We start from the raw sequence: 19,694 nt of genomic DNA, 5'->3' as shown, positions 1-19,694 counted from the left end.
GGGAGGGCAGGGATTAAACCAATATAGAGTTAGAGGGGCAAATAATGCACTCCACTCCCTATGGCACCCACCTCTCCCTGAACAGCTCAAGGGTGTTGGTGGACACCGCATGCTCCTTCCCCAGAGACACCCGGGCTCTAGCAGTAGCGCAGAAGAGGGGCAGACAGTCGGCCCTGACGACCCCCTCCACAGCCTGCTGCCTGGACCTGTTTATGGCCAGTTTGGCCAGGCCTAGGTGCAGACCCACAAGGAGGTCCTCAGACCTGCCCTCCCTCCTCTGTACCAGGTGCCCGAAGATCAGGAATATGGGACTGAAGTGCAACCAAAAACAGACAAGAAGGTTTTTTAGAAAATCAAAAAGGGAGTGCAAATGCCCACACCCAATATACACGTGGTCCACGGACTCCACAGCGCCACAGAACAAGCAGTTGGGCTGGGAGTCCGTGAACTACCGCAATCTGCAGTTGCAGGGGACTGCTGCGTGCAGCACCCTCCACCCCAGATCCCCGAGAGAAAGGGGGAGGACTGCCCGGCAAGTGGATGAGGGAGAAGGGGTGGACGGTGTGCAGCAGCAGTCGATACAGGACCCGTAGTTTTATGTCCCTAAAAGGGACAAAACTAAGATTCCAGAGGTGGTTCAGGTTGTGGGGCACAGGTTCCTGGGTGAAGAATGGGACCTTGGTGCCAATGTGAAATTCCATCTGGGCAGGGGTAAGTGCAGACAAGATTCCAGTATTTTTTGTTTCTTCTTTTTTGCCTATTTTTTCCCCAGCACCCATGCTGTGTGTGTGTAGGTGTGAGACACAGTGAGAGACACAAAGTGCACAAATCTTTATTCAAATTTCCACCACCAGGAAGATAGGAAATACCCAGGTGGCCAGTGACAAGCACTGCCCTTCACATCAAAGGGCAATGCTGTGTGATCAAACAGTAAAGGGGAGGGTAGGGATTAAATCAAAATAGAGTTGGAGGGGGAAATAAGGCACTCCACTCCCTGCGGTGCCCACCTCTCCCTGAACGACTCCAGGGTGTTGGTGGACACCACATGCTCCTTCTCCAAGGACACCCAGGCTCTAACGTAACCCCGGAAGAGGAGCAGGCAGTCGGCCCTAACAACCCCCTCCACGGCCCGCTGCCTCGACCTGTTGATGGCCAGTTTGTCCAGGCCCAGGAGCAGACCCACGAGGAGGTCTTCGGACCCTCCCTCCCTCCTCCGTACCGGGTGCCCGAAGATCAGGAGCGTGGGACTGAAGTGCAACCAAAAGCAGAGGAAGAGGTTTTTCAGAAAATCAAAAAGAGAGTGCAAACGCCCACACCCAATATATACATGGTCCACGGACCCAACAGCGCCACAGAACAAGCAGTTGGGCTGGGAGTCCGTGAACCACCACCATCTGTGGTTGCAGGGTACCGCTGTGTGCAGCACCCTCCACCCCAGAACCCTGAGAGAAAGGGGGAGGACTCCCATGTAGAGAGCCCTCCATTGGGGATCGACTCCTGTTTGTTTTTTTTGTCTTTTTTTTTTCTTTTCACTCACACTGATCCAACTCTCAAAAAGGAAAACACCCGAGTGGCCAGTGACAAGCACTAAACATTCCTGTTTATTTTTTTTTTCCTTTTTTTTCTTGTGGAGCAGCTGGTCCAGGGACAGTCCCCTTCAAGGAGGAGAGTCCTTGCACGTACACGTACACACACACACTCACACTGATCCAACTCTCAAGATAGGAAAACACCCGAGTGGCCAGTGACAAGCTGTGCCCTTCACATCAACGGGCAATGCTGTGTGATCACACTCCTGTTTTTTTTGTTCTTTTTATTTTTTCATTTTCCCCCACACTACCGCCTAACTGCATTGTGCTTATTTTTTCCCCAGCACCCATGGTGTGTGTGTGCAGGTGTGAGACACAGTGAGAGACACAAAGTGCACAAATCTTTATTCAATTTCCACCACCAGGAAAATAGGAAAACGCCCGAGTGGCCAGTGACAAGCACTGCCCTTCACATCAAAGGGCAGTGCTGTGTGATCAAACAGTGAAGGGGAGGGTAGGGACTAAATCAAAATAGAGTTGGACGGGGAAATAATGCACTCCACTCCCTGCAGCGCCCACCTCTCCCTGAACGACTCCAGGGTGTTGGTGGACACCGCGTGCTCCTTCTCCAAGGACACCCGGGCTCTAACGTAACCCCGGAAGAGGGGCAGGCAGTTGGCCCTAATGACCCCCTCCACGGCCCGCTGCCTGGACCTGTTGATGGCCAGTTTGGCCAGGCCCAGGAGCAGACCCACGAGGAGGTCTTCAAAATTGCCCTCCCTCCTCCGTACCGGGTGCCCAAAGATCAGGAGCGTGGGACTGAAGTGCAACCAAAAGCAGAGGAAGAGGTTCTTCAGAAAATCAAAAAGGGAGTGCAAACGCCCACACCCAATATACACATGGTCCACGGACTCCACAGCGCCATAGAACAAGTAGTTGGGCTGGGAGTCCGTGAACCACCGCAACCTGCGGTTGCAGGGGACTGCTGCGTGCAGCACCCTCCACCCCAGATCCCCGATAGAAAAAGGGAGGACGCCCGCGTAGAGAGCCCTCCACTGGGGATCGACTGCTGTTTATCTTTCTTTTTCTGAGTTGGACACTCCCCTTTTTTTTGTTGGTTTTTTTTCCACCACCAGGAAGATAGGAATATCTCCTGTGTATTTTTTTTTCTTAACCCCCAAACTACCGCCTAACTGCTGTAGTGTGTGCAGGTGTGAGACACAGTGAGAAACACAAGGTGCACGAATCTTTTTTCAATTTCCACCACCAGGAAGATAGGAAAACACCAGAGTGGCCAGTGACAAGCACTGCCCTTCAAACCACAGGGCAATGCTGTGTGATCAAAACAGTGAAGGGGAGGGTAGGGACTAAATCAAAATAGAGTTGGAGGGAGAAATAATGCACTCCACTCCCTGCGGCGCCCACCTCTCCCTGAACGACTCCAGGGTGTTGGTGGACACCGCGTGCTCCTTCTCCAAGGACACCCGGGCTCTAACGTAACCCTGGAAGAGGGGCAGGCAGTCAGCCCTAATGACCCGCTCCACGGCCCGCTGTCTGGACCTGTTGATGGCCAGTTTGGCCAGGCCCAGGAGCAGACCCACGAGGTGGTCCTCGGACCTGCCCTCCCTCCTCCGTACCGGGTGCCCGAAGATCAGGAGCGTGGGACTGAAGTGCAACCAAAAGCAGAGAAGAAGGTTTTTCAGAAAATCAAAAAGGGAATACAAACGCCCACACCCAATATACACGTGGTCCATGGACTCCACAGCGCCACAGAACAAGCAGTTGGGCTGGGAGTCTGTGAACCACCGCAATCTGCGGTTGCAGGGGACTGCTGCGTGCAGCACCCTCCACCCCAGATCCCCGAGAGAAAGAGGGAGGACTCCCGCGTAGAGAGCCCTCCACTGGGGATCGACTGCTGTTTATTTTTTTCTCTAACGAAACCGCCAGTTTATTTTTTTTTATTATTTTTTTTTCTTTTTACCCCCACACTACTGCCTAACAGTGGTAGTGCTTATTTTTCCCCAACACCCATGGTGTGTGTGTGCAGATGTGAGACACAGTGAAAGACACAAAGTGCACGAATCTTTATTCAATTTCCACCACCAGGAAGATAGGAAAAACACCCGAGTGGCCAGTGACAAGCACTGCCCTTCACATCAAAGGGCAAAGCTGTGTGATAATTCCCTGTTTTTTTTTCTTTTTTTTAAACCCCCACACTACCGCCTAACTGAGGTAGTGCTTATTTTTTCCCCAGCACCATGGTGTGTGTGTGTGCAGGTGTAAAACACAGTGAAAGACACAAAGTGCACAAATCTTTATTCAATTGCCACCACCAGGAAGACAGGAAACCACCAGAGTGGCCAGTGACAAGCACTGCCCTTCACATCAAAGGGCAATGCTGTGCGATCAAAACAGTGAAGGGGAGGGTAAGGACTAAATTAAAATAGAGTTGGACGGGGAAATAATACACTCCACTCCCTGCGGTGCCCACCTCTCCCTGAACAACTCCAGGGTGTTGGTGGACACCGCGTGCTCCTTCTCCAAGGACACCCGGGCTCTAACGTAACCCCGGAAGAGGGGCAGGCAGTCGGCCCTAACGACCCCCTCCACGGCCCACTGCCTCGATCTGTTGATGGCCAGTTTGGCCAGGCCCAGGAGTAGACCCACGAGGAGGTCTTCGGACCTGCCCTCCCTCCTCCGTACCGGGTGCCCGAAGATTAGGAGCGTGGGACTGAAGTGCAGCCAGAAACAGAGGAGAAGGTTTTTGAGAAAATCAAAAAGGGGGTGCAAACGCCCACACCCAATATATACATGGTCCACGGACTCCACAGCGCCACAGAACAAGCAGTTGGGCTGGGAGTCCATGAACCACCGCGATCTGCGGTTGCAGGGGACTGCTGCGTGCAGCACCCTCCACCCCAGATCCCCGAGAGAAAGGGGGAGGACTCCCGCATAGAGAGCCCTCCACTGGGGATCGACTCCTGTTTATTTTTTTTCTTTTTTCAAAGTGCACGAATCTTTATTCAATTGCCACCACCAGGAAGATATGAAAAATACCCGAGTGGCCAGTGACAAGCACTGCCCTTCAAACCACAGGGCAATGCTGTGTGATCAAAAAGGTGAAGGGGAAAATCTCCTGTTTATTTTTTTAAATTTTTTTTTATTTTAACCCCCACACTACCGCCTAAGTGCGGTAGTGCTTATTTTTTCCCCCAGCACCCATGGTGTGTGTGTGTAGATGTGAGACACAGTGAAAAGACACAAAGTGCACAAATCTTTATTCAATTTCCACCACCAGGAAGATAGGAAAAACACCCGGGTGGCCAGTGACAAGCACTGCCCTCCAAACCACAGGGCAATGCTGTGTGAGCAAAACAGTGAAGGGGAGGGTAGGGACTAAATCAAAATAGAGTTGGAGGGAGAAATGATGCACTCCACTCCCTGCGGCGCCCACCTCTCCCTGAACGACTCCAGGGTGTCGGTGGACACCGCGTGCTCCTTCTCCAAGGACACCCGGGCTCTAACGTAACCCCGGAAGAGGGGCAGGCAGTCGGCCTTAACGACCCCCGCCACGGCCCGCTGCCTGGACCTGTTGATGGCCAGTTTGGCCAGGCCCAGGAGCAGACCCACGAGGAGGTCCTCGGACCTGCCCTCCCTCCTCCGTACCGGGTGCCCGAAGATCAGGAGCGTGGGACTGAAGTGCAGCCAGAAACAGAGGAGAAGGTTTTTGAGGAAATCAAAAAGGGAGTGCAAACGCCCACACCCAATATATACATGGTCCACGGACTCCACAGCGCCACAGAACAAGCAGTTGGGCTGGGAGTCCGTGAACCACCGCAATCTGCGGTTGCAGGGGACTGCTGCGCGCAGCACCCTCCACCCCAGATCCCCGAGAGAAAGGGGGAGGACTCCCGCGTAGAGAGCCCTCCACTGGGGATCGACTCCTGTTTATATCTGTCAGCCAGGGCTCCCTGATTCGCCAGGTTAACCACCCCAATCAGGGCTCTTCAATGAGATCCAATGAGTTTCATTTTCAAGGGCTGTGCTCTGCTGATACAAAATAGTAAATGTGCTGTGTCAGAATTCCTCAGCCCATTGATAGAGCTGGGAAATTTTAATGTAAAGTTATAATGCTATCACTTAAAATGCAGTGTGTGAACATGTCACTATGTGGTCTTAACACAAAACAGTGATTACCAATGAGGTTACTTTGCTTTCTGTATATTATTGCTTGTAAGAATATGACAGGCACCTTTAAATAGATATAAAGTTCACCCTACAGTTGAAGAAAATGTATTTGAACATTTAATGACACTGAGAATCACTTTACATTATCGTTTTTGTGGTCTTATTAATGCGTACTTAGCTGTTCTGCTTATTATCATTTAAACACTAGCAATTTCCCTCCACTAAGGATAATCCTGCGTTTCTCTGCCTGGACAATGTCACTTCTGATTTTCTCAAAAATCTCATATAATTGCTTTGAAAACAGAAGGATAAGGAAGTTTTTTTTGTAGAAGCAGGAAAAAAGTCATTAACAGCAGACACAATATTATAGCTGATCTCAATATTTTGTTGTGGTGTAAGGGGAAGACCACCACCAACTGCTCAAAGCAACTGGGATAGGAGATCAACGTGGTCTTGTTAGCAAAGCCACATCCCATAACAGATTCTCTTAAAAGTCTCTCATATTTAATTGACTCTTTAACCTGCAATATTTCCCTAATAGCTATTCCACAACTCTATTAAAAGAATGAGGTAACTTTTGCCTGCCTTTTCTTCCTACCATTAGTCTTCTGCTTTTAATTTTGTTCACTAACTACTTCATACCTACTCAAATGCAAATAACTTGCCTGGAACAATGCCTTTAAAATACCTTAAAAACTACAGTTCGACTACCTTAAAATCCTTTCCTTTTGGTTAGCAAACCACATTGCATCAAAATTTACGTTTTTAATATGCAGACCCACCTTTGTGTCCTCAGAAAGGACAGTCATAAAAACACTATAATTAGACAGCTAACACATCGATGGTGAAAATCAACTTCAACAGGCTGCAAAATGGGGAGAAATATTGTGTTATGTTTCATGGTCAGTACGGCATTAAACCTCTAAGACACGTGCTTAAGATAATATTACTGCATCATAGTACGTAACTTGAGGGTTTAATAATCTCACACTTCAGCTAACCTTTGATCACTTGAAGCATGACACTATACAAGATGCTACAGGCTCCTCTGTTGTTAATGTTAGTTAGGTGTAATAAATATTTGTTGGATTTTTCAATACCAAAGTAATCACATCGAATTTATTAGGCTATGGGAGATAACTTAAATATTGCTGTTTCAGGTAGAACACCCCAGTGGAGGCAAGTTCACAAATGCTTGATATTCAGACCTGTTGCACTTTACCATCTTGACTCCTCCAATGTTGGTAAATTATCAAACATTCAGTACTTGAGTAGAAGTTTCCTCCAATTAAATATGAGGAACACTTGTTTCTGGTCTCTACTCCTATTCTATTCCCTAGCTACCGATTCCATCCCTCTCCCTGACAGCAGTCTGAGATTAAGCCAGTCTGTTCACAACCTTGCCATCACATCTGATCCTGAGATAAGTTTCTGATCTGACAATCATGCCACCACTAAGACTGCCAATGTCCACTTTGTGGCCAATATTGGCGAACTTTGCCTCAGCTTATCAACTGCTGAAACCTTCATCCATGTCTCCATTAACTGTGAAGTTGACTATTCCATCACTGTCCTGTTTGGACTCCCACATGCTACCTCCAGTAGTCTTGAGCAATGATCCTTCCAAGCTGTGCTTTCTAGAGGTCTGCACATGCTGATCAGCGTGCTGACATCACTGCCAACATTGACCACTGGTTTCAGATGTTACTGCTGTACACGGAGAGTTGTGCAGAAGGAAAAAGAATAAGAGGGAACACAGATCTTGAGGTCATCCAAAATTCCAGTGTCTTAACCCCTAACGGTTCATGTTCCTCTGTCACCCCTATGTTCACTGAACTACAATGGATTCTAGTCAAGAGTCATTCTGATTTTAAAATTCTCATCCTCCTCTCAAATTTCCCCATGGCCTTGCCACTTTACTTTTGGAATTTTCTCCAACTTCAAAAGTATCTTTGCTCCTCTGACCTCTCAAATATTTCTCATTTATGCTTCCTTCACTCTTTGTGGTCATGTTTCAGTTGTCAATGTGCCCCAAGTTATGGAATTCCCTCTCTTCAGCTCTCTGTTCCTTATTGAGTTCTATTTCTTTAAGATTACTCCTGAAAACATACCACTTTGATAAAACCTTTGGTCATCTGACCCAATTCCTCTTTATGCGATTCGGTCTTATGGTTTTTTTTGTAATGCTGCTGAGAAGCACTTTGGAACGTTTCATTACATCAAAAAAATGCAATATATGTTGTTGCTGCTGTTACTGGAAGTGAAGTTTGAGCAAGTTGTGTGTTGAGCAATCAATGCAGTCCAGCCTGTTTCTCTTCCCCACCCCTATCAAGTCTCACTCCACATTTTCCAGCTAATGTCCGGTGAATACTTCATACAGCACCAAGATAAACCCTTTACGTTTTTGGACAACTGCAACCCCGTACTCTACTGACAGTTTCTAAATACTTACTGACTTGATAACTCCCAGTTCCATTTTCTGATCAGAAATCAGTACTAGTGTTCCACTTAACTATTACTCATAAAGTGTCAACTCGGCTCAATTATACTCAAGTTGGAAAGTTGGGAGCACTTCAACGCATAATCTTGGCTCCCAGTCAGTGCAATATATTTTAGGTCCCTTTGTTCTTATATAATTCTGATTTGCATACGTCTACCTAATCTCAGTTGAAAGTAGTAATGAGTGGGCTGCCTGAAGACTAGTCGTTAATTCAGACAGACTTACAAGTTTCCTAGTTCAATACTTAGTGTAGCTGTTCTGAAACTGGGATTTCAGGACAAATGGAGAAAAGAGAACACAAATAACTCAGAATTCCCACTGTTAACTACTACCTAGCAGCAATGATTGGAAAGTGCATGTAGTCAGTAGTACACCGTATGCTCGAAGTTTACCAACAATTAGTGCAGGGCACCAAAAGGAGTCGAGTGAATATAGAATCATAGGATCCACTAGGATCCAATGCCAGTCAAGAGGAAGAAAAAGCTGGTAGAATCATTAAGAACTAACAAACTTGCTTTGCACTGTATTTTAGGAATTTCGGGAGACTGCCTCAAAGACTGAATTTTGGAAATTGAAGACAGAAGTGTTTGATGTTTCTTCATTTTTACAGTTCTCTTTAATATTGCAGACTAAAATGAACAGGAATGCATGTATAGTGATGCAGCCAATTTTTGTAAAATCTTATAATCAAACATTTGAACAATATTCCCAATTGGTGCATCCCATTGCAGTTCTTGCAGTGGTGCAGCACTTTTGACTATTTCAAAGTGCAATCAATAATTATGCCATTTCTAACCACATTATACCGTTACACTATGAAACATCAATACCATTAAATAAGCCATTCACGATTTTTGTGTCAAAATCTCTAATTTACAAACCCAAACTTTTATACCAATAATAACCCTATAATTCACTATCAGGTATGTATTAATCTGGATATTAAGCTACGATAATATAAAGAGTTACTGCTAGGATCCAGAAGCCTCCAATTTCCTTTGTTTCATCATTTTAAAAAATACTGTTTTTTTCCCCTCTAAAGGTCCCTAGGTTTGTCAGCAGATGTGGAACAGATGTGAGTGCACAAATATCATGACATCACAGGCACCATAATGAATATCTTTCATGCTTAGAATCATGCAGAAACTGGGCAAGAAGCAAGTATTGTCTCAGAGCCAAAAATAAATAAAACCCTGACGAATCACTAAAAGAAAATGCAAAACCTTCATTTAAAGAACATGGTGAACCACATCGAAAGACCACAGGCTAGTGCCATTCATTAACACCGGCACCATTGTGATGGTAATTACATGTGTTGACCGGGTAAAATAAACCTGACCCGAAAATATAGTTAGCTTGGGGTTAAAAAAAATTGACCATTTCGGTCAACTCAAGCCACTAAACATGAATTATCTTTGAATTTCAAAACTGACCAATTGGCTTTTTTATTTCAGTTGCACTCCATTTGCATTATCAATCATTAAATTACTGCTGACCCATTGCCAATGATTTTTGTTTGCATGAGTAGAGACTGCCAAGAGGAGACCATATGCTACATACTCGAAACCCATGGCTTGCTCGAAGAATGGTTCGGGGAGGAGTCAGAGCACCTATTCACTTTTATCATAACTGCATTTTAAAGCTTCATTTGGACAAATAATTAATTACTCTAAATGATTCAACTGAGATTCCAGGCAAATACTGATGGCTCATGTAATGTTCATGAGCACTCCTGTGCTTTTATCTTGTTCCATCTTTTTTTGTTGAGGTCTCTGCGATTGCTGTTCTCAACGCAACTCCTGAAAGTGCACAAGAGAAGTATGGATTGAATCACTTTCTGATTGTCTTTCTTCTTTTGTGGCAAAATGTTTTCAATTTCTTCAGCATTTTCTGTCTATTGGTTTGCCTTTTTACTTAGTTCATAACTCAATTTGTGCAATATGACTCAGGCCATTATACCAGAAATATGCAAGTATACATAGTAGGAATTAAATGACAGAATAGATTATTGTTTTTCTTGAGAAAGAAGACTGAAACATGACCTAATATAGTAGAGGTATTTAAAATTGTGAGAGATTCTGAGAGAGTGCAAACAGAGCCATCCTCCTATAGGTCAAGGCGTAACTATGGAATAAAGGGTTAACTACACCTTTACTGCAAGTCTATCTACTGAATGTGTATAGTAAGGAGCTATGTCATAGTGGCATAAATCACATGGAACTGCAGCTTGAGTCTATATAATTCTAGAAAATGTCCTCACTCTGCCAGCCACATTCCCATGACCCCCACATCCTTCCATGTTAATTCCACCCACAACCCATGTTCTCTTGTAAGCTCTATGTCAGCTTAGTTCCTGCACATGCCCCACCTTTTCCCCCATATAATTCCAAGCTAACTCAACTAGTATCCATTATGGCAGACCTCAAGATCCTTGCAGAGATAAAAAATTATAAAGTTCTATTTAAGTTAGTTCTAAGTGTCTGTTGAAGATTTCAGTATATTGAAAAAAATGCTCATTTATAAAAAGAAGCTACATTTACATTAATTCAACTAAATAAAGTCTAATAAGAATAAACATTTCATTCAAGTACACAATTTCTTACAATATCAAGCTTCAGAATTTACACATAGTCCCACTTCAAAGAGTTTATAACTGCCTGTAGTTGTCAATCATACTGTTAAAATATAGGTGCCATACTGTGATTATAGATGGTTGTGAAATCAGTGACACAGTGTTAACCCAGTCATGGAAACCCTCAGACCGATGCCAACAGATAGAGTGAAATAGCAAACAATTATATTTTTAACTATTCCATTAATTTTTTTCAAAGATTTAAAAGGCAAGGTTTTGAATGCTTTGACAGCATGACAACTGCAATTCCTTCCAACAGTTCCCCTTGATAGGTCCTCTTGACACATGGCTGTGACATTTTGATGTTGTTTTTGAAAGTTCTGTTGACAGTTCCAATGGGCTTTACGTGGTAACAATTGTAGATGTGACTGAAAATTGAAAGCCCCACCCGTAAACAAGACAGTTCCTATTTTCCTGGTGGTGGGAATGGGGTGGGCTGGTATTATTTCATACATGTGCATTTTACAGAAACAGCAGGCTGTTAAATCACAAGCTGCTTCATGGCAAAAAAACTGAACCTTCACATCAACAGTTTTCAGGCTGTTTCCTAGAAAGTACTCACCATTGTAGTGACTCCAGCAATGAAAATTCAAAAATCTATACTGTTCATGACAGAAAATCACAAGCGTTAATAAGGATCAAAAACTGTATACTTTATAGACCTAATATGTTTTCATCTGAGAGATGATATTAATTCTTGATTAATTTTAATCCAATCAAACCCGCAAATGCATAGAGCAAATAAAATGTCCCTTTTATTTTGGGTGGACTGTGACTTTTACTGGTGTATTTATAATTGCACAAAATTTTTAAAAAGACATTAATGAGGCCTTAATCCCTGAAATAACCCTTCAATCATGATCAGCACCAAGGCTGAAGTTTTAATCCCTAACATCCGACATTAAGAATGAAGAAAAAATGTTGTATTTGTGTCTGAAAGGGTCAGTACAGAGGAGTGCCACAAATACCAGCCACAACGATGATACTGGGGCAGAACAGCTGAGGATCTCCAAGAAGTGAGACCTACTTTCTCAGTTATCCTCAAAGTCTCTGTAACAATGTCTATCATATCAGCATGCCAATTCCAGCATTGATTTCTGGTTCCAGAAGTCATGGCCATGTACGGGCCTTGGAGGCCAACACAGCTAGTAAGAAAATTAGAGCTGACAGCAATCTTCGTCGTGCACAACAGCTGAAACAGCATAGTGAGCTGGCATTCCATTTAACAAAACTTATAGAGTCCTAGAGTTATACAGCTTTGAAACAGGCCCTTCCGACCAACAAACACCAAAATAGACCAATCCCAATTACCAGCTATTTATTCCAAGTTAAGACTGTGACTATAACATTTCAATGTGCTGCAGTTAAACTTGTTTACACTGATTTGTAGTTTATCTCACTCTTTATGAACGTACGTGTAATTCACAATATTTGTTTGATATGGATACATTTACATTTGCCCGAAGCTAGCGCTCATTTCGACACAGGAATTCTGTGCAACAACTTACTGGGAGAAGGAAAGGACCTCTCCAATCTTAATAGCTTTTATGTGTTGATCTATTATGGTCTAGTTTAATATAATTGTTCAGCGCATCAGCCAACATAATCATACAATTCCAATTCCTTCCTAATACATTTATGTGATGGCAATCATTGTATACAATAGATATTTGCATTCATTCTGCATAAAATGCAAAATCTCACAACCAACCATATGGCCTCTATTGTAAAAAGATATTTCATGGGGTGTGGGTGTCACTGGGAAGATCAGCATTTGTTAACCATTGCTAAATAATCTTGATCTGAGTGACTTGCTAGGAAGGAAGTCAAGCGTTGACCATGGATCTGGAGTCAGTCTAGGCCCGATCTGCTAACTTTCTACTTTGTCTGTGTCTCCTTTGGTTTGAATGTCTTCACATCACAAGACTAACTGTTGTATTCTACCAATATTTATGTGGTTCACATTAACCAGACCAGGCATGACTTGTTGATAAATGGCTATCTGATAATGGAAATATAGAAATGCAAATAATTTGATGATGTGTTTTGAAGCTGTGATGATTTCCTTTGACAGCTTGTTTGACTGTGGGATTGTCCTTGGTGAAATTGGGGTTGTTGATACAAAAGCAGAAATGTCTGGAAAACCTCAGCAGTATCTGTGGAGAGAAAGTGGAGTTAACATATTGGGTCTGGCGACACTTCTTCAAAACTTACGTAGCCAGGAAAAGGTTGTTATTTATGCAGAACATGAGTTGATGGGAGGGTGGAGGAGTAAATGATACTGGACATAGGGCCCAAGGAGAGAGAGAAAGACAGCTGTACAGACAAATGACTAAGTAAAGGTCAGCCTATGGAGTGATTTGCTGCTGATGAAAACTATTAGTAGCTGACAATGGGTTGTGTTTGGTAGCAGCCCATGTGTTAACAAGGCTGTTGTGTTGGGGTTGGGATAATAACCTGGGAAAAAGTGGTCAAACCATAAACTTGTTGAATTCAATATTGAGTCCAGAAGGTTACAAAATTGTCAAGTGGAAAGTGAGGTGCTGGTCTTCTGGCTTGAGCTGGAATTCCAGACATTCACTACTTTCTGAGAGAAGAAATATCTCAGTTTAGATGAATATCCCCTTATTTTGTAATTATGTAACTATTTTGAGTAATCCCTCAATGGTGAAAACATCTTTTCAACATCTATCCTGTGGAACTCACTCAAAAAGTGGTATGTTTCAATCGGATCTTCTAAAAACTTTTGATGAATAAAAGCCTAAGTGGTAAGTCTACCGTCTCATCCCAGGAATCAGCTGAATGAATTTCTTTTGGATCACCTCCAATGTGCTTGTATTGCTTTGTTAAATGTGGGAACCAAAATTGTGAGATGTATCTTCACCAACCCCCTGTATAGTTGCAACAAGATTTCCCTATATTTGCACTTCAAATCCTTAAAAATAAAAGTCAGAATTCCATTTGTCTTCATAATCATTTGCTATATCTATGGGCTAACTTTGTGCTCTATGCACAAGAACACCCATATCCCTCTGTGTGGCACTTTATACATGTGTCTCTCCAGTTTCTTTTATTCTTCCTACCGAAGTATCTGACCTTATATTTTCCTCCATTAATCTCTATCTGCCTAGTTTTTGTCCACTCATTCAACTTATTTGTAATTCCTTACAGATTCCTTGTGTCCTCTTCATTTGTATTATCAGCAAATTTGGATAGGTTACACTTCTTCAAGTCATTAATGTAGATCCTAAATAATTGAGAGCCTCAGACTGATCCGTAAAGCAATCTCTTCATAAGAGATCTTGTAGTTAAGGGTCATCTAGGGGTTATTAATCACAACATGTTAGAATTTCAAACTCAGTTTAAGACACGACAACTCAGGTCTCAAACCAATGCCCCAGTTTAAATTAGGGCAATGATAGAGGTATGAAAAAAGAGTTGTCGAAAGCAAGTTGAGAAAATAGACCACGGGGATGGTCAGTAGATGAGCAGTGGCATTCAGTTTGTAGATATTTCATAACGCTCAGCAAAAGGTTGTTCCAGTCAAAAAGAAGGACTCAATTAGAAGGATGATCCCGTGGTTAACAAAGGCAATCAAGGAGAAAATCCAATCAAAAACAAAAGCATACATAATGGCAAATATTTTAGAAGCCATTGCACCCTGAAACAAGCCCGTTGAAAAAAGGCAGGAAAGTTGAATAGATACAAAGATGTCAGACAGCATTTGGAAATTTGAAACCAGTGCTGACAACTACATCAGTTCTAGCCTCACCAAATTATGCAAAGCTATTGACATCAACCTTTTGATGTCATTGACAGTGGTGTCAGGATAGGGGGAGGGTTATTCTTTCACTGCAAGATGATTAAATAGGGATTGAATGGCTGGTTAGTTATTTTTCAAAGAAACTGTGCATACATCATCAAAAATATTCAATTGTCATGATTCTTGTGCTGGCTGTGCCTCATTTGAAACTGTATGTTTGCAACAAAATGGAAGATATTGTTATTTATACATACCACATTCTTTGAGTTTCTTAGAAAAAATTGTGGGACAAGAACTTATGACTATTTCAAGGAGCTTAGTTCTCCAACTGCACAATTTGAATATCATTCATGTGCCTAGAAAAGGAAATGTGTCGCAAAAGCTGGATAAAGAATGGAAATGTAAGAGACTGGGTGATGTGGTTATAAATGAAGTATTTTAAAATGAGTGTTATATATCTCATTACCAACTTAATGTTAACACATTAAAACTGTTAATATGACACAGAATTAATAGTAAGATAACTTCTGATAAATAATAAAGTTGCCACTTTAAGATGCGTTTCCATTTTTCTTTGGGTCAAGATGTGATATAAACTCTGTGCTTTATAAGATATTTAATATCATTAATTTTGTGCTCATGTTGGTAGCATCTGGTTTTTCAGTGTGTTTGAAGTTAATAATTGATTTGTACATATTTCTGTAGCCATGACGATTGCTTTTAAGACAGTTTGTGAGAGGTACTTTGACAGCACTAAAGGGTGTTTGTTTACTTTAGAATGTTTTACAACCTGGCAAACTAAACTATTTCGCTTTAAGGTTTGTCAGAAAAAAAGTAACATTACTTTTTTAAACTTAGGAGAAACACACATAGCTTAGAATCCTGAGAACGTCATTCCATTGCACTTGGGTGGTTTGGACTCTTGATCCATAGAATATGCTCCTCTTTCCCTATATTTTCCACCCTTGATACTTTTGCAGAGCCATCCATCTTATTTGTCCTAAAAGTGAATGAATATGTGTGTTTTGTATTTAAAGGGAGTATTACTTAAATTTAGACAGTAGTCATAAATAATCTACTTTGCCACTTTTTAATGGATAAGCTTGTCCACAATAAATAAGATCTTTTGGTTATTAATGCATGTGCGAGATTCTTTTGTATTAAATAGCAGACAAAGTCAGTCAAATTCACTACTTTAGTAATTTAATTGTCAATTTAAAGATTTGGGATGACTCATGGAATTATGGTTTTATTATCAGCCCACTCATAGAGTCATAGAGATGTACAGCATGAAAACAGACCCTTTGGTCCAACCTGTCCATGCTGACCAGACATCCCAACCCAATCTAGTCCCACCTGCCAGCACCCGGCCCATATCCCTCCAAACCCTTCCTATTCATATACCCATCCAAATACCTCTTAAATGTTGCAATTGTACCAGCAAATTGCAGCTACCTTTAATCTTCACATGTTGATTTTCCCAATGAATCTTAGTTAAGATATATTAAGTGTGCACTTTAATTCATTGGCACTGACGTGAGTTGAATTTTCCCAGTGCAAAAACACTCCTTCAATATCTAATTCCTAATCATAATTGTTTCCATCCCCTCTCTAAACAGGAAAGACAAGTTTCTTATAAATATTTTCCTTTACAGCCACCAGTCACTGAACAGATTAGCTTCACATGAAGTTGTCATGCTGTTTGTTAATTAATTGTATAACTTCAAGCATCAGTATTTCACAGTGATATTGCCCCTGCATCTGGGCCAAACGATCTGGGTTCAAATCTCACCTGCCATGACAGTCTGTTATAGTATATCCAAATAGGTTGATTAAAAATAATTTTTATAAGGTTTTAAAAAATTAATTCACATCGCATTTGTGGTAATTAAACAAGGGAGTGGAAATGTTAATGATAGACCCACCTATAGATGAAAGACGACAATGAGACTGATTCCTATGAAAGCACAGTACGATGGATATTGGGAATCTGAAATAAAACAGGAAGTGGAGGATAAACTTTGTGCTCTGGCAGTATCTATGATCCTGATGGTATTACTGGACATTCTGACCTCAAATTAAAATCTGGCTTGATAGGTCATATTTTGTTTTAGAGTCATAGAGGAGTATAGCACAGAAACAGACCCTTTGCTTCAACCAGTCCATGCCAACCAGATATCCGTACAGCAGTTGATCTTCCGTAATTACACCGACACCACTCCCCACCTCTTCCTCCGCTACATTGATGACTGCATTGGTGCCACCTCGTGCTCCCGCGAGGAGGTTGAGCAATTCATCAACTTCACTAACACATTCCACCCTGACCTTAAATTTACCTGGACCATCTCTGACACCTCCCTCCCCTTCCTGGACCTCTCCATCTCCATTAATGACGACCGACTTGACACTGACATTTGTTACAAACCCACCGACTCCCACAACTACCTGGATTACACCTCTGCCCACCCTACCTCATGCAAAAATGCCATCCCGTATTCCCAATTCTTCTGCCTCCGCCGGATCTGCTCCCAACAGGACCAGTTCCACCACAGAACACACCAGATGGCCTCCTTCTTTAGAGACCGCAATTTCCCTTCCCACGTGGTTAAAGATGCCCTGCAACGCATCTCGTCTACATCCCACACCACCGCCCTCAGACCCCACCCGTCCAATCGTAACAAGGACAGAACGCCCCTGGTTCTCACCTTCCACCCTACAAACCTTCGCATAAACCAAATCATCCGCCGACATTTCCGCCACCTCCAAACAGACCCCACCACCAGGGATATATTTCCCTCCCCACCCCTTTCCGCCTTCTGCAAAGATCGTTCCCTCCATGACTACTGGTCAGGTCCATGCCCCCCCTACAACCCACCCTCCCATCCTGGCACTTTCCCCTGCCACCGCAGGAACTGTAAAACCTGCGGCTACACCTCCTCCCTCACCTCTATCCAAGGCCCTAAAGGAGCCTTCCACATCCATCAAAGTTTTACTTGCACATCCACTAATATCATTTATTGTATCTGTTGCTCCCGATGCGTTCTCCTCTACATTGGGGAGACTGGGCGCTTCCTAGCAGAGCGCTTTAGGGAACATCTCCGGGACACCCACACCAATCAACCACACCGCCCCGTGGCCCAACATTTCAACTCCCCCTCCCACTCTGCCGAGGACATGGAGGTCCTGGGCCTCCTTCACCGCTGCTCCCTCACCACCAGATGCCTGGAGGAAGAACGCCTCATCTTCCCCCTCGGAACACTTCAACCCCAGGGCATCAATGTGGACTTCAACAGTTTCCTCATTTCCCCTTCCCCCACCTCACCCTAGTTCTAAACTTCCAGCTCAGCACTGTCTCCATGATTTGTCCGGACTTGTCCTACCTGCCTATCTCCTTTTCCACCTATCCACTCCACCCTCTCCTCCCTGACCTATCACCTTCATCCCCTCCCCCACTCACCCATTGTACTCTATGCTACTCTCTCCCCACGCCCACCCTCCTCTAGCTTATCTCTCCACGCCTCAGGCTCACTGCCTTTATTCCTGATGAAGGGCTTTTGCCCAAAACGTCGATTTCAAAGCTCCTTGGATGCTGCCTGAACTGCTGTGCTCTTCCAGCACCACTAATCCAGAATCTGGTTTCCAGCATCTGCAGTCATTGTTTTTACCCCAACCAGATATCCCAACCTAACCATGAAGGTAAGCATGCCATTTGCCAGCACTTAGCCCATATCCCTCTAAACCCTTCCTGTCATATACACATCTTGATGCCTTTTAAATGCTGTAATTGTACCAGCCTCTACCACTTCCTCTGGCAACTTATTCTATACATGCACCACCCTCTGCATGAAAAAGTTGACCCTTAGGTCTCTTTTATATCTTTACCCTCTCACCCCAAACCTACACCCTCTAGTTCTGGACTCCCCCACTCCTGAGAAAAGACTTTGTCTATTTATCCTATCCATGTCCTGCATGATTTTATAGACATCTATGAGGTCATCCCTTGGCCTTCGATGCTCCAGGGAAAACAACCCCAGCCTATTCAGCCTCTCCTTATAGCTCAAATCCTCCAACCCTGGCAACATCCTTGTAAATCTTTCTGAACTCTTTCAAGTTCCACAACATCCTTTCATTAGGAAGGAGACCAGAATTGCATGCAATATTCGAAAAGTGGCTAAACCAATGCCCTGTACAGCCGCAACATGACCTCCCAACCCCTGTACTCAATACTCTGACCAATAAAGGAAATTGACTATCCACCCTATCTACACCTCCCATAATTTTGTAAACCTCTTTAAAGTTACCTCTTATTCTCTTTCTGGTGAAATCAATCCAAGTTTATTAAATTGCTCCTCATAACTAAAACCTTCCAGACCAGGCAACATCCAAGTAAACCTTCTCTACACCTTCTCCACAGCATCCACATTCTGCTGGTGGTATGGCAACCAGAACTGTATGCAATATTCCAAATATAGTCTGACTAAAATTTAATACAGTTGTAACATAACTTGCCAACTTTTATATTTGATGTCTTGGCCAATGAAGGTAAGCATGCCATATGCCTTCTTGACTACCTCATCCACCTGTGTTGCCACTTTCAAAGATCTGTGAACCTGTACGCCCAGATCCCTCTGTATGTTAATGCTCCTAAAAGTTTTGCCATTTATTGTATAATTCACACCTGAATTTGATCTTTGAAAATGCACAATCTCACATTAGTCCAGATTAAACTCCATCTGCCATTTCTGTGCCCAAATCTGCAATCTATCTATATCCGGCTGTATCCTTTTGACAATCCTCCTCACTGTCTGCCAATCTTGGTGTCATCTGAAAACCTACTAATCAGACCATCTACATTTTTCTCCAGATCATTTGTATATATTGCAAACAACAACGGTCACAGCACTGATCCCTGCGGAACACCACTGGTTACTGATCTCCATTCTGAAAAACACCCTTCCACCTCTACTTTCTGTCTTCTATGACTAAGCCAGTTTTATATCCATCTTGCCAGCTCACCCCTTGAGACTGTACCTTTGTACCAAACTGCCATGTGGTACCTTATTAAATGCCTTACTAAAGTCA

Source organism: Chiloscyllium punctatum, chromosome 39, assembly GCF_047496795.1.
Source record: "Chiloscyllium punctatum isolate Juve2018m chromosome 39, sChiPun1.3, whole genome shotgun sequence".
Classification (NCBI taxonomy): Eukaryota; Metazoa; Chordata; class Chondrichthyes; order Orectolobiformes; family Hemiscylliidae; genus Chiloscyllium; species Chiloscyllium punctatum.
This window is presented reverse-complemented; position numbering follows the sequence as displayed.